The sequence below is a fragment of the Falco punctatus genome, assembly GCF_963210335.1.
Source record: "Falco punctatus genome assembly, chromosome: 5".
Lineage (NCBI taxonomy): Eukaryota > Metazoa > Chordata > Aves > Falconiformes > Falconidae > Falco > Falco punctatus.
In genome coordinates this window covers 68,874,260-68,888,909 of record NC_137584.1, presented here as the reverse complement: position 1 = coordinate 68,888,909, position 14,650 = coordinate 68,874,260, and the positions used below count along the sequence as shown (strand labels likewise).

Here is a 14,650-nt window from a genome sequence, read left to right as displayed (position 1 = left end):
TAATTTTTCTAATGTCTTCTGAAATTGGAGGTAAGGCTTCCACTGACCACAGTGGAGCTTGGTATGGACAGGATATAACTATGTACAGAGCGTTTCTTTCATTTAAATATTATTGTTTAGTATTTCTGCCAACATGGTAGGAGGTATCTAGAATTGTTTCATTTCTTGTTTCCTTTTTTCATGTATCATGTCCTTAGTCAACTTTTGATTTTTGCAGACTCCAACCCGGTAGACATGTCATTAACTTAAAATATGGAACTTAGTCAGAAACACTTTCTAAAGGAAAGAAAGCTTTGTCATTTCTTTAAAAAACTTGCATTAGGGTTCAGGACAGTTTTATATGAATCCTCTTTTAATCATCAAGCTTGCACAGTTTCCCATCATAACCTCTGATTTCTGGGTTAAGGTTAAAATAATTTCCTTTACAGGAAATCCTTACACCCGAAGCCCTTTTCATGGCATTAATTTAGATACTGAACTCATGATGAATTTATGAGGAAGAATTTCCTTTTAAAAAAAAAATGTTTGGTTTTTTTTTTTTTTCTAGAAGAATATTCAGAATACATTTACATATTTCTGATGAAATATATTACTTTGTACCTTGTTCCTTAAGAGCTTTAAATAACAAAGCCTTCTTCATTTTTTTTTCTTCATATTTTAGCTCCACTTGATTAGTATCCTACTCTGTCAAGGTAATAAGGTCATTCAAACAACGAAACGTCTGTCTTTGTTTCCAAGGTTCTATCCTTCTCCTAATGGACCAGTTCTTCCCTGGCAGGATTATTTCTGTGAGGGATATGTTTCCACTCAAAGTGTCTTAGGAATCCTTCAGTGTTAAGTGGGACAACTGGACTTTGCCATACAGTTTTGCTCTTTATATTTGATTAACTTAGGTACTCTATATAAAGATGCTCACAGTTTTTCCATAAAACCAGAACTTATGTGCAAATAAAGAAATAATACAGATGGAGTGGGGGCTGAGTCCAATTAGCAATAAAGCTTCTTGAATGCTAATCCTGGGGTCCACCCATGCTCCAAGATTGCTATATGCAAACCAGCTTCTCCCTACAGGCTTTATAGCTGCAGTTATCATGACACTTTGCATGAGGTAATTAGATCTGCTCACATCTGCTTACTAATGACCATACAAATGTACTTTTAGACGCTAAAGGGTGGAGACACCTTCTTCCTGGGAAAGCATAAGTGCTGCTCAGCTCTCTTGTATTCAGTAAGCAATTCAGAGTGCCATCCTGCGGGAGGGAGGGAGATGTGCCTGATCAGAGTCAGGTTTTCGTCAGTGGTGGTGGTGATGGAGCTCCTCCATTGATATACCAACCCCATTCCAAGTTGAATTCCTCCTACCTATTCACACTGCACAAAGAAGACTAGGACATCACATGTCACAACACAGAACAGTAGTGCAAAGGCACCCAAGATGAACACCGAACAGAAAGGAGAGCTGCTGTGCTAGCAAAGTGCTGTGCCCTGTATAGTAAGCCTAGCCTTCCGTGAAGTCAGTTTACTTGCAAAATCCATGCATTTATGACTAAAAAGGACTTCTATGAATGCCTTCTAGATTGAAAAAATTAGTTTCCCTTCCTAAAAAAAAACCAACAAAACACACTTTATTTTTAAATAGATATTCCAAAAATTGAAGTATTTTCCATTTGGAGTTACTGTTCTAGTACTTCATGGGAATCATCCATTCAGATCTCTTGCACTCCCTTTGTGTTAGTATGAGGCTTTTAAGATGTACTTTCTTATTATACCATTGCCTGCTGCTACTGAATACCTCTTCTCCTATCTGATAGTAATAGAGGTATAACATATAAAAATGTTAATAAGAGAATGATCTGTACTTCCTGATTCCATCCTAGTGTTTAGATTAGTATTACATACAGTGACATTTCAACATTTTACAAGGAATTTTTACGTTGAGAGAGCATTTCCCCAAAATGTTTAAATTTTAATATAATTTGTAACACTAATAATAATAATGTATAGAAAAAAACACAATTTTTTTCAATTTATTTATGAAAGGTAGTCTTTTTATAGCTCAAATATTAACAAGCTATTAAATGCAAAGATAGCTAATCATCACTAAAATTGTGTATTCAAAACCTGTAATTGCTAACTTTTGCATTTGTGGTTGTTAGCTCAGACACCATGAAGAGCAATATAAATACCCCAGAAAAGACCTCACAAATCATCATCAACAACAATAAAACTCGAACAATCAAAAAAAACCTGGAAAAGACAAAATGTGTGAGTACTATGAAATGTAGATGAAGTCCAGTATGTGTATGTTTGTGTTTGTGTGTGTGTACTAAATGAAGGACAATAGGTTAGAGATTATCCTGAAAACTAGGTTAGACCCTTTTGTTTGCAATAAATTAAACTAATAGATATGCAAATCAAATAATTATTATTGTTACTATGGCTATTATTATTGATATTATTATTATTGGTATTATTATTAGTAGTAGTATTGTTAAAATTGCACATTTTCAATATTCTGTTTGGTGGAGAACCATTTCAACACTTTCAGTTAAAAATCATAGTTGTCAAAGTTTCATGTATTTTAAGAAGAAATTTCTTGATAGCATATGAAACAATGGGAAAATATTATTTCTTTATCACATTCCATCCTACAACCACCTTAACAACAGATTCAATCACGACCTAAATGCTATTACAAGAAATGAGTGGAAAAGCTGTACAAGACAGTTACATTTCCTTTAGCTTCATTCATCATGGAAAATATCCTATGAAATGAATCTGTGCAAAAAGACAAGCTTTGTCACTTTCTTTCCAGTAAATCCTCCCTCAGTCAAACTCTTTTCTTTTTTCTTTCTGTCTGTCTTTCTTTCTTTCTCTCAAATACACTTGGTCTGTTTTTCACATTTCCACCCACTTGAATGAGAAATAGAAATACTAATAATGGAGCAGATGTTTTAACAGGTTCTCTTTATTTAATTGAAATCCAGTTTACCTAATCACAGTGCCTCATCAAACGTTTTCATAACAAAATTAGCAAGTCTTCATAGCCCCATTGAGAGCAGTTGATCTAAGTACTGTCATTAAAATTTTCATATGGAAGAATTTAACATTGCCAGCTTGCACTGGGGTAATGAAGGACAATCTTAATTCACTGCAAGAATAGCTATAAGTAACATTCATGTAAAGTTGCAATATCAGTATTTTTCACCTTGAGAACTAAACAGTTGTGGTTTGGATGTGACAGACCTTCCACATTAAATTGTTACACAGGTGGAGCTGGCCTTTCCACTTTACAGTGATGCTCCAGGTAAATCCTGTTAGCAAATCTGATGTTGCTAATCACTTTGGGAGATCACAGATCAATGCCTACTGGCCTTTTGATGACAGTTACCTGTTAATTAGTAACATGAAACAGGAACACAAAGGGAAGGTTGTTGTCTTCTGCCCAAAAGTAACGCTAAGAGGAGTCCTTACTGGAAATCAAATGTTATATTGACATTGACAGCTTTTCAGATTCTGCAGGAACAAGCCAAAGACTGCATCACCTCCAAATTAACTTCTTTTAATTCAGTCTTGTCTAGGAATTTTTCTCATTTTTCTCCTTTTTCATGATTGATAGTATGAACAAAAGTACTGAAACATCAACAAGGTGTGATAGTCTAAGATGGGAAATAGAATATTTCTCAGTCCAAAAAGTGCCTCCAGAAACTTTTCTGTAATTTGTATGGTAAAGTGCCCTGGCAGGAAAATTTTAAAAAAGGGAGAAGATGCAAAAGAAAACACTGCATATTACACTCTGCATATTGAAAATCTCTGCACAATGTCCTGATATGCTGCCCCATGTAGCACAAACTCATCTTGCATACAGCTGATGGGTTCACACTGAAAAAGCTGATGGTGAGTCAGGGGCAGCTTGCAAAACATAACATATTGGAGGAAAAATGAGGAGGGCTGCAGCAACAAAAAGCCATTCATACTTCTCATTCTCTAGTCTGATATACACTATATGGAATCTGCCTGCATTCTGCACCCTGGAATGGTGTGTGTAAATCACAAATGTTCAGACTCTAAGGCTACACCTTCTCCTGCCTGCACTTACAGCAATAGTGACAGGTTTATGGCTCAGACAGAAAGAACAGATATTTTTAATTTAGTTAGCATCCAAAACATTACACAGAATCTATGCTCCTTTGCATACTTCTTAACCTTAAATAGGATGTGCAACAGGAAATTTGGAACGTGCTCTGAATTATTTTACTCACGTTCTCTCCTGGAGGAGAATTAACATATCATTCCTCACAGAGGAGGACATGTAAACTGTGCCAGTAGATGATTTGGTTTAAAAATTCTCTCAACAGTGGGACTGGAATGTCTTATGTAGTTCTGTTTTGTCCAGACTGCTAAAGGTTGATTTTGCAAGGAAAAACAATGACATTTCAGTGAGGATGCAAATTAACAGTGTGAATTTACTTTGTGAAGTCCTGCTTATCAAAGTGCCTGCAGGGCATTTATTATAGAAGTTGAGGTCACTAAGGACATTGTGAGCTTTGGATGATGGACAAATGTGGTTATTGAAGGTGGATTTGCATTTGCATAATTAAGCAACAAAGACAAAAAAAGTAAGCAAAAGGGGTTTGATTTTTTTTAATTGAGAAATCATTCTTTTAATTAACTAGTCTGAATAATGCAAGTGTTGATTGGTCACTCTACTCCTCCGAGACACAGAGATTTTATTAGCAAGTGGGTTAAGACTGCTATCAGTAGCTTTAAAAGAAATCAGACGTTGCTTTTCCAGCAGCAATTAACCCTGAGTAACAGGAAGTTTCCCCACATGTTATTCATATAAAGGTTCTGACACTGTTTTAAATCTAGAGATCTTCTGCTGCCACTAATGCTTTTCACTAGCAGATGAGACCTGAGGGTCATTTGAGTTTTCAGGGAGAAATGCAGGATGGACCAGAGCAATCAAAGAGGGAAGAGTGTAATCAGTATATGATTGAGATTTATGTGGGAAAGATAATCAGCAATTTCTGTCTCTCAGGAAAACTGTTGACCTGCACAGCAGGGACTGGATTTTACTCAAGAAGCAGAAAGGCAAACAGCAAAAAGTAATGACTACTTAGAGACAGGGTAGGGGGAAGTAATAATAAACAACTTAACCTAAAAGAAGCATAACTCTAGAAGGGCAAAATATGGATCATAAAATATTAGGAAAAAAAGACCACCTGATTTTTAATCTACAATATAAAAAGAAGGAAATGTCAGGAAAAAAACCCATATAAACTAGTCTTTCACTTCTGTGTAGAAGTGGAAGGCAATGTGACCCAGCAAATGTATGTGATATATAAATCATGATGAAACCAAGAGATGTCAGATTTCAACATTATATATTCAGCCAAAAATTCTAATTTAAGTTTGTACCACACTTCAAGGAGGGAGGGCTGGTTTCAGTTCTCCACACAGACTTCCTGCATATCTTCTCAGGCCACTATAAGATTTTCAAAGGTGCCTTAAGACCCTAAACACCATTACCCTGCAACAAAATGTAAATCGGTTACCTACTTTCGTTCTGAAAATGAAAAAGTTTTACAAATGTTTTGGGAAACTTTCCTTTCATTCTTCCTTTTTTTTTTAGCTTTCCATGTGGGGACACTATCTGACTAAACAGAGGCATTATAAAACAAAAAGTATATACATAGAGGTATTTTATTTTGGAGTGACCACAACTAGTGACATATATGGATAGTTGGATGGTACACTTGAGATAACAAACAGAAGTAATTTTCTCTGATTCATATAAGACACATCTCAGACTAAGAAATATCTAGAAGTAAAAACCTGTGGAAGAATTTTTTTCTTTCCTTATTGCAATATTTTCTATAATAATTGAAAAAAATGAGAAAGGAAAACATAATCTGTAGTATAGGAAATCTCTCTTGTATTATAGAAAGAAAATTCTCTTTAACAGAGCTAGAAGAGGACTATGGGCAGAACGACTGCAATTTCAGTTCCAAGAATGGTTGGTACAACCCATTTGGTTCTGAAAACCCTTTAAAAAATGAACTTCTATCAGGCAATTAAATTTCTGTGTCTGCAAGCTCAGACACATCCCAGGCTTCCCAGTGTTGGGAGTCCCATCTACCAACACCCTCAGGGATGTAATAGATGGTGGGGCTTTTAATGAGGCTACCACACAACTATGGGTTCTGGTTGCATGCAGTCATTGTGTTTTCTTTTAAAAGACCGTATCCCTTGTTTTCTAAAACAATACTTATGCTAGTGTGACTAGCTGAAAATTTGTACCTCTTTATTCTGAAGAGACACAAACGAGTTTCCAACTCCTTTGCAACTCCCTTGAGAATACCAGTTACTTTTTAGGCTATAGGGCAGACATACACGTGTACATGCATGCATGCTCAACCTCCCTACACCGCAAAGATAATTTACTGTGCAGCAGACTCAAGCTTCATAGAGACAGGAAAAGCTAATGAGTGTCCCTGCACAGTATAGTGTTTAGACTACTCTCTGGGTTGTTTGTGCATCCTGTTTTATGTTCCTAGCACCTTGCCCAGAGCTCTGCCTATTTACTAGCTGTAGTGAATTTTCCACACAATGCAGCAAGAAGGAAAATGGTACTAATTTTAAATAGAATGCCTAACTACAAGCACACTAATTGATTAACTAAGTACAATATCAGAATAGCTGTCTTTCAAAAGCTCTGGCTTTAAAATTTCTTCAAGAGATGATATCTATAAACACTAAGCATTAATTATCAGTAGTGAAACAATTATGTATTGAATTAGTATGAAAATAAATTATGCATGCATATCTACTGTTAGGTGGGATAAGTTCTATTTCTAAAGTCTACGTTGCAGGATGTTGAGATATCTAAGGTACCTCTGAGAAACGGGATACTCCAAGTTACAATAAGAAACAAGAAAGAAGGCACCAAATCGGAAATAATATGCCTGAGACAAGGCTGCCATTGTCACTCAAAAAATTATTGAATTGCAATGAAACACAATTCTCTTTAAAGCTGCTGTTTCTGCCACCCAGATAAGGTAAAAAAGAGAACTTTTGAAAAGGATTGCCACTGTGACATAAAATCATCAGCTACTGCTCTGTCTAAATGGCTGGAAATATATAAGACAATGGAAGGTCAGGAAGACATGTTAAGAGACATTTCAAGTGTTGGACTTTGTAATTTATTAAGCACCTTAAAATCAATATGAGACTTCAAAGGTGCCTGTGGTAAGACTACAGGTCATATGACTACAAAAAAATCAACTTAATCTGCCAGAAAAATGTGGACACCATTCACTGGAAGACATTGCAAATGCTAATATGCCATAGCTAACCTAGAGATGCAAACCATTTTAACTTCATTAAGATGTATGGCAACCAAAATTATATCTAATAGAGGTCATGACCTAAGATAACAGACTGCAGTTTGAGGATCAAAGGGAAGTGTAAAACAGACCTGGCTGTCATTTACCTACCCAAGGAAATGATGGCACACTGACAAGAAATACATCCTAAGGGTAGAATCTAAGTATTAAACATACAGAAGAACAACAAATACTCTTTGACATGTGCCAAAGCTTAAACTGTATTAGAAGGATGTAGTTTATATAGAGGCAAATGAGTCAAACCAGACTATGAGTGGACTGACAAGTCCTGATATGAATTCAGTTATGGAAAATTCCATTGTCAAATACTGCTGAAAGAGACAGTAACAGTTAAATGTTGTTATACCTTCGGAAAAATACCAGAAAACTCCTAAAATAAAAATGACTTTTTTTTTCTTTTCAAATAATGGAGTCGTGGATATGAGGGAATAACACTGGGGGGGGGGGGGGGGAGGGGAGCCCAGCTTCATGATGAGAACATTGGTAGAACATTGGTCTTTCAGCAGAAACAGGAATAGACTAGATGGTCCCACTGCCTGTCATCACCCAGTGTTTCCTTTAATGATGTTTTCAGTTTCAGAATCATAATATGCATAATAATGTACAAATGGGAATACTAAGGCAGATACATATAAGACTTGGCTGATCTCCTTGTGTAATAGGCAACACATCACAGAGCCACACAATAATTTTTATCATTTAGGGTGGGAGGCATATGAGTAAAAGTTGATAGAATCGTAGAATAGTTTGTTTGGAAGGGAACTTAAAAGGTCATCCAGTCCAACCCCTAGGTTTAATTGTCTAAATTTCCTCTAAATTCCTTCTAGGACTATTTCTGAAAAGATGTTGCCAAAAGGGTACGACTTCTGAAGATCTCAGATGACTACCCACTGCTAGTCTTTCACATGGACACAAATGACACTGCCAGCCAGAACATGGGCAGAATCAAAGAACACTACAAAGCCCTGGGAGTACAAGTGAAAAATTTTAGTGCCCAGGTTCTTCTATTTTAACAGTAAGAGGAAAGGGTGCAGCCAGCAATAGATGTATAATACAGATCAACCACTGGTTTCATGTTGTGAGGGGTTTGGCTTCTATGACAATGGGACATTCTTTGATGACTATAACCTGTTAGGGAGGGATGGGATCCACCTTTCTAGAAGAGGCAAGGGCTGGTAAACTGAATGAGGTGGCCTTTAAACTGAAGGACTCAGGGGGCAGAGTCCCAAGTGGAAATGCTCATGCAATCACATCCAACTGGGGAATAAGCCAGGCCAAGCAGAACAGCAATATATGTTCCTTAGCTACCTCCCAAGACAAGTACCAGAAGGCCATCCACCTCAAGGTGTGTCTATGGTGGATCTCTTGCACCCCACCTGGAAAATTTGCATGCTTAATTACCTGGCTGAAATGGCTGTACACCAACGTGCGCAGCATGGGGAATGACCAGGGAGAACTAGAGATCTGTGTGCAGTCACAGGACCATGGTATCATTGCAATCACAGAGACATGGTGGGATAGCTCACATGACTGGAATGCTGTCATGGATGGCTATGTACTTTTTAGGAAAGACAGGCCAGAAAGGAGAGGTGACAGAGTTGCTCTTTATGTGAGGGACCAACTGGAATGTATCAAGCTCTTCCTAGGGGTGGATACAGAACAAAATGAGAGCTTATGAGTAAGGATGAAAGGGCAGGCCAACATGAGGGACATTGTTGTAGAAGTTTACTATAGGCCACCTAATCAGGAAGAAGAAGTCAATGAGGCCTTCTACAGACAGCTGGAAGTAGCCTCACAATCACAGGCCCTGGTTCTCATGGGGGACTTCAACCACCCTGATACCTGCTGGAAAGACAGCACAGCCAGGCAGACACAGTCCAGGAGGTTCCCACAGAGCACTGATGGGAACATTTTGATGCAGGTGATAGAGGAGCCAATGAGGCCACGTGGGCTGCTGGACCTTGTACTCACAAACCAAGAAGGACTGGTGGGGATGCGAAGGCTGGGGGCAGCCTTGGCTTAAGGGCGAGTGTCAAGAGGACAGGGCCAGGCTCTTTTCAGTGGTGCGCAGTGACAGGACAAGGGTCAATGGGCACAAACTGCAACAGAAAATTTCTTCTAAGTATGAGGAAAAACTTCTTTACTTTGAGGATGACAGAGCCCTGGAACAAGCGTCCCAGAGATGTTGTGGATTCTCATTCTCTGGGGACATTCAAAATGAGCCTAGATGTGACTGTGCAACCCGTTGCAGGTAAACCTGCTTTAGCAGGGCTTTGGACTAGAGAATCTCCAGAGGTCCCTTCCAACCCTGACCATTCTGTGATTATGTGATCTCGCCATTAAGTGAAGACCTGATGATACATTCATTATCAAAACTGTAACCATGCCTTTCTCTGCACTGACTGTGAGAACAATTTCAGATGTGCACAGCTGAAGCTAGATGAGGTGAATCCTCTCTACACTGATGTCTACATTGGTGCCTACAATGCATAGTGTTTAAGATAACTAGCCTAGCTCTTGAAAACTGTATTGTCAGCACCGCAGTAAAGTAGGGAAAGAAGGACGTCATCAAAATGAGAACAAAAAATCCTGAGTGCTGTCAGCTGCTACACAGTGCTTGACACAGTCAAGAGGAACAGCATATCCCTGGTAGTAAGAAGAGTGCCTAAAGAGCTGGAAGATTTTCAGTGAGGGGAGGGGAGAAAGAAGGAGGTGCAACTCCCCTTATTACCAAACACCTTCCTGCTGCTCCGAGTGCAGCAGAAGCAGTACATTAACGTAGTTCTGCCCAGACTAATATACCCTGCTTCCTATCATGAGTCACAGCAGTTTTAACTTGTATGAAAAAGCTACCCTGGCACACAGTGATTTAATCTTTTCACACTGAGCTCTCCTAGCAATAAGCAACCCCAGATCACTGTGGTGAATGTGTTTCAGATGAGGTTATGAGTCATTCAGAGGGAACAAAAGTAGCCGATTTAAGTCTTGCTGCTGCTGAGTACATGTACTAAGTACCTGTTTCAGAGTCCTTCATGTACAAAATTCTCTCACCACCTGCATCCAGCTAGACCTGGTTGATACTATTTTGCATTTAATAGCATTTCTATAACCAGGTAAAAATACCTCATCATCTGAAGCAGTCTCAAATAATACATAGGCAATGCTCCATGTGTTAGGTAATATTCTCTAAGATTTCAAGACACATCCCAGATTTTAAAAGCTGCCACCTCATCATTTAAGCTAAAGATTTTGAAGTGTTTTGTAAGTATTAATTATTTAAGCCTCACAACACCTTTGTGACCAATTAAATGAGTATTATCAAAGCAATTTCTATTGCTGTCACACAGTTTTAGAGTTGTAATGAAAAGCTGCTCAGGGTCCAGGCGTTAGAAGCCCCAGCTGAAAAGAACTGCAAGTACATTTGTGTAGAAAGCCAGAAAGTACAGAAATTGACCCAGAAGACAGTTTAATTGTTTTCTATTAACATTGAAACTGAATGGCTTTATACACGTTTCTTCCCTGAAAATGAACAAACCACATTTGTAGAGAAAGGTCCTTTCATCAAAAGGTATTTTTCAATTTAGAGGAAAAGATGGAAATGGAACAAGGAAGCAATTACAGAAAGGAGATCTATACCTCATGTTCTTTTTTCATAGGGAAGAGGATCAGAGATACAAAAGTAGATACTGACATGGATTGAAAATACGTATCTCAAATCTCCAGCTTCTTATGCCTCTCTGCTTCCAATTAATATGGGGGTAAGTTTTAAAGTAGAGTATGAGAGGAAAGGCATATATATCAGCCACTAAGAAGAACATTTGCCTGCTTAGCATGTTTCATACTTACACACTCATATGCTGTATTTATATCTGTTTTACTTATTCCTATGCTAAAAAGATAGAAATAGATTAAAATAAGGGCTATATCTCCATCAAAAAATCTATTTTTAAATGTTAAAACCACAAGTTTTCGGGTGGTCCTCATTGCTGATATAGTTCAAAAGGCATATCCTGCTTGCAGTTAAAAATAGTAAAGAGGCCTAGGCTTTACCCCATAAGAAGTCACAGACAATACTTCACAAATAAAAGACAAGGTGAGGATATAGATGGCTTAGAAATTACCAGCACAATTACCATCATGCAGTATTATTTTTCCATGGCTTCAGTCCTAATGACCTAATCAAAGAAGATATCATGTTATCTACTTTCTCAGACAAGTTGTTAAAATACAAAATGTAATAAGACTGCAGCTGAATCACAGAATCCAAACTACTGAAGTTACTTTTGCATATGCACTTCTACATTCTCTTTAACCAAGAAAACTATCTTGTGTCTTGTGCGCATTCATTTATAAATACTTCTGCAGCAAGAAGTGCCAATCCTAATCCTCAGAAAGTAGTTTTGGTTGGAAGACATAATTTTCAAGAAAAGCAAGTTAAATCTGAGTATAGGAAAGTAAAGTATCTGCTCATCAGTTACAATATTTGTTGCTATTCTTCATGAATCATAAGAAAGTAGTGCTTTTATTTCACAAGGAAACTGCAGACTTTTGTGAGATGTTATTATCTCTCTTGTTCACTTAACTGAAACCTTCTTGGAACCACCAGCAATACAATGAAAAATCTGTGCCTGCTATACAGCATAATGACAAATGACAAAGATCATACTGTTATTCAGTATCAACAACAAATAATTAAACAGTAAATGAACCTGACAGAAGACCTTTAATATGTTGCCAAACTCTACATGGATAAACTGAATGTTTATAACACATCTAATGATTTCATCAGTCTTAATTGTAACTGTGGCTGGGTGAAAAGCTCTCACGCTCTTAAAATAATGAAGAATGTGTTAAATGTTTGAACAGAAATAAATTCTGCCCAAATATTTATTGTTTTGCAAATAATCAGAAACTGGGGAAAATGATGGTAGTTGCAAGAAAAAGTCTATTGTCTTCACAAAATAAATTTCCTTACACAGAAATGTTGAGTAGCAAACTCTGAGTATATTTAATAGCAAGAGTTTCTCCCCTGCCCCCCCCCCCCTCGCCCCCATAGAAATATTTACAAAATACTTTGCATTTTAAATAGAGAAAGGGTTGCTCAGTATTGACAAGTTCACATAACATATGCTGTTATTATTGACACATAAACATTATCTTCAGTATTAGAGTCGGGTTGAATGAGGTTTTAAGCAATATGATCTAGTGAAAGATATCCCTACCCATGACAGGGGGTGGGACTAGACAATCTCTAAAGGTCTGTTCTGACCCATATCATTATATGATTCTATGAGTCTATTGAATATTTCAAGTTGAAATGAACAAGTATTATGGCTGTTAAATCCAAGGCAGTTACATGTATCCCAAGATTAGTCTGGCCAATATGAGGTCCATGGAATTTTTATAACTAGAAACAGTGAAGAGAGGAGATGGCTACCCCACTTAAGAGAGAAAGAGGTCACCCAGGCTGGAAAGTGAGACAGCTAGAGGATGTGGACAAGACAGGCCTTGTAATCAACAAAAGAACTAAAGACATCCTGATATCAAGAAAGCTAAACCCATTTGGAGGTTAATCTAGTGAGGGATTTGAAGGGCAACAAGAAGGACTTGTACAGGTATATCAGCAACAAAAGGAAGATGAGGGAAAATGTAGGTCCACTGCTGTATGGGGCAGGGGACCTGGTGACAAAGTCCATGAAGAAGGTCGAGATACTAAATGCATTCTCTACCTTGGTTTTTACTGTTTAAGATTTTCTCTCAGCAATGCCAAGTTCCTGAGACCAGAGGGAAATTCTGGAGCAAGGGAGACTTCTTCTCAGTAGAGAATCAGATTAGGGAACATGCAAACAAACTGGACATATACAAGTCCATGGGAAGCACCCACAAGTAATGAGGGAGCTGACCAGCGTCACTGTGAGGACTGACTCTATTACTTTTGAATGGTCATGATGACCAAGGGAGGTTGCTAAGGGACAGAAGAAAGCAAATGTCGCTTCTGCCTACAAGAAGAACAAGAAGAAGGAACCAGGGAACTACGTGTTGGTCTGCCTAATCTTGAACTCTAGGAAGTTGGTGGAGAAAATCCTCCTGGAAATAATTTCCATACATGTTAAGGAGGTGTAACCCTAGAGGTCAATATAGGGGCCAGTACTATTTAATATTTTCATTAATGACCTGGATGATGGGACAGAGTGAACCCTCAGCAGGTTTGCAGTTAATATAAAACTGAGAGGAGTGGTTGATACATCTATTACTTGTGCTGTCACTGAGAGACACTTAGACTGCAGAAATGGGTTGACTAGGATCTCAGGAATTTTTATAAAGGGAATTACAATATTCTGCACCTGGGAAGGAACAGCCTCATGCACCCATATATGCTGGGGGTTGAACACTCAAAAGCAGCTTGGCAAAAAAGAATCTGGGGGTCTTGGTGGACAACAAGTTGAACATGAGTCACCAATGTGCCCTTGCAGCTAAGGCAGCCAAACAGTTGCCGGGGTTGTATTAGGAAAAGCATGACCAGAAAGTTAAAGAAGGTGATCCTTCCCCTTTGCTCAGTCCTGGTGAGACATACTTGCAGTTCTGTGTCCAGTACTGAGCTCTCCAGTCCAACACAGACAGGGACATACTGGGACAAATCCATCAAAGGGCCAGGAAGATGATTTAAGGGATGGAAGAATCTGACTTATAAGGGGAGGCTGAGAGCTGGGGTTGAGACCAATCTCAAGCAGAAAAAGTTCAGGTGATTTTGATCAATGTCTACATTTATGCATGAAACAGGTGTATTGCCTTTATTTGGCAAGGTTTTAGTAGTGGAGGAGCTGCAGGGGTGGTTTCTGTGAGAAGATGCCAGAAGGTGCCCCGTGTTGGACAGAGTCAGTTTCAGCTGGCTTCAAGACAGACCCACCACTGGCCAAAGCTGAGCTGGTGTTGTGATGTTGGTAGCATCTCTGTGATAATGTATTTAAGAAAAGGTAAAAAAGTTCTGTGCAACAGAAGCTGAGAGAGACTAGTGAGGATATGTGAGAGAAACAATTCTGCAGACACCAAGATCAGTGAAGAAGGTGCTCCAGGTGCCACAGTAGAGATTGCCCTGCAGACTGAGAGAAGGTGCAAGTTGTACTCCTGCAGCCCATGGAGGTCCACGGTGGAGCAGATATCCTCCCTGCAGCCCATGGAGGACCCCACACCAGAGTGGATGGATATACTTGTGACCCCTTGGAAAGCCTATGCTGGAGCAA

At 38.5% G+C, this 14,650-nt stretch overlaps 1 long non-coding RNA gene across 1 annotated transcript in view; it reads right to left on the bottom strand.

The window, feature by feature from the left end:
• Positions 1-515: 515 nt before the first annotated feature.
• The window catches only part of LOC308064508, a 35,376-nt gene continuing 21,241 nt past the window's right edge, over positions 516-14,650 (bottom strand). Inside the window, exon 2 of the long non-coding RNA XR_013928416.1 lies at positions 516-14,650. This exon is cut by the window's right edge and continues 19,668 nt beyond it. This is a non-coding gene — a long non-coding RNA (uncharacterized lncRNA).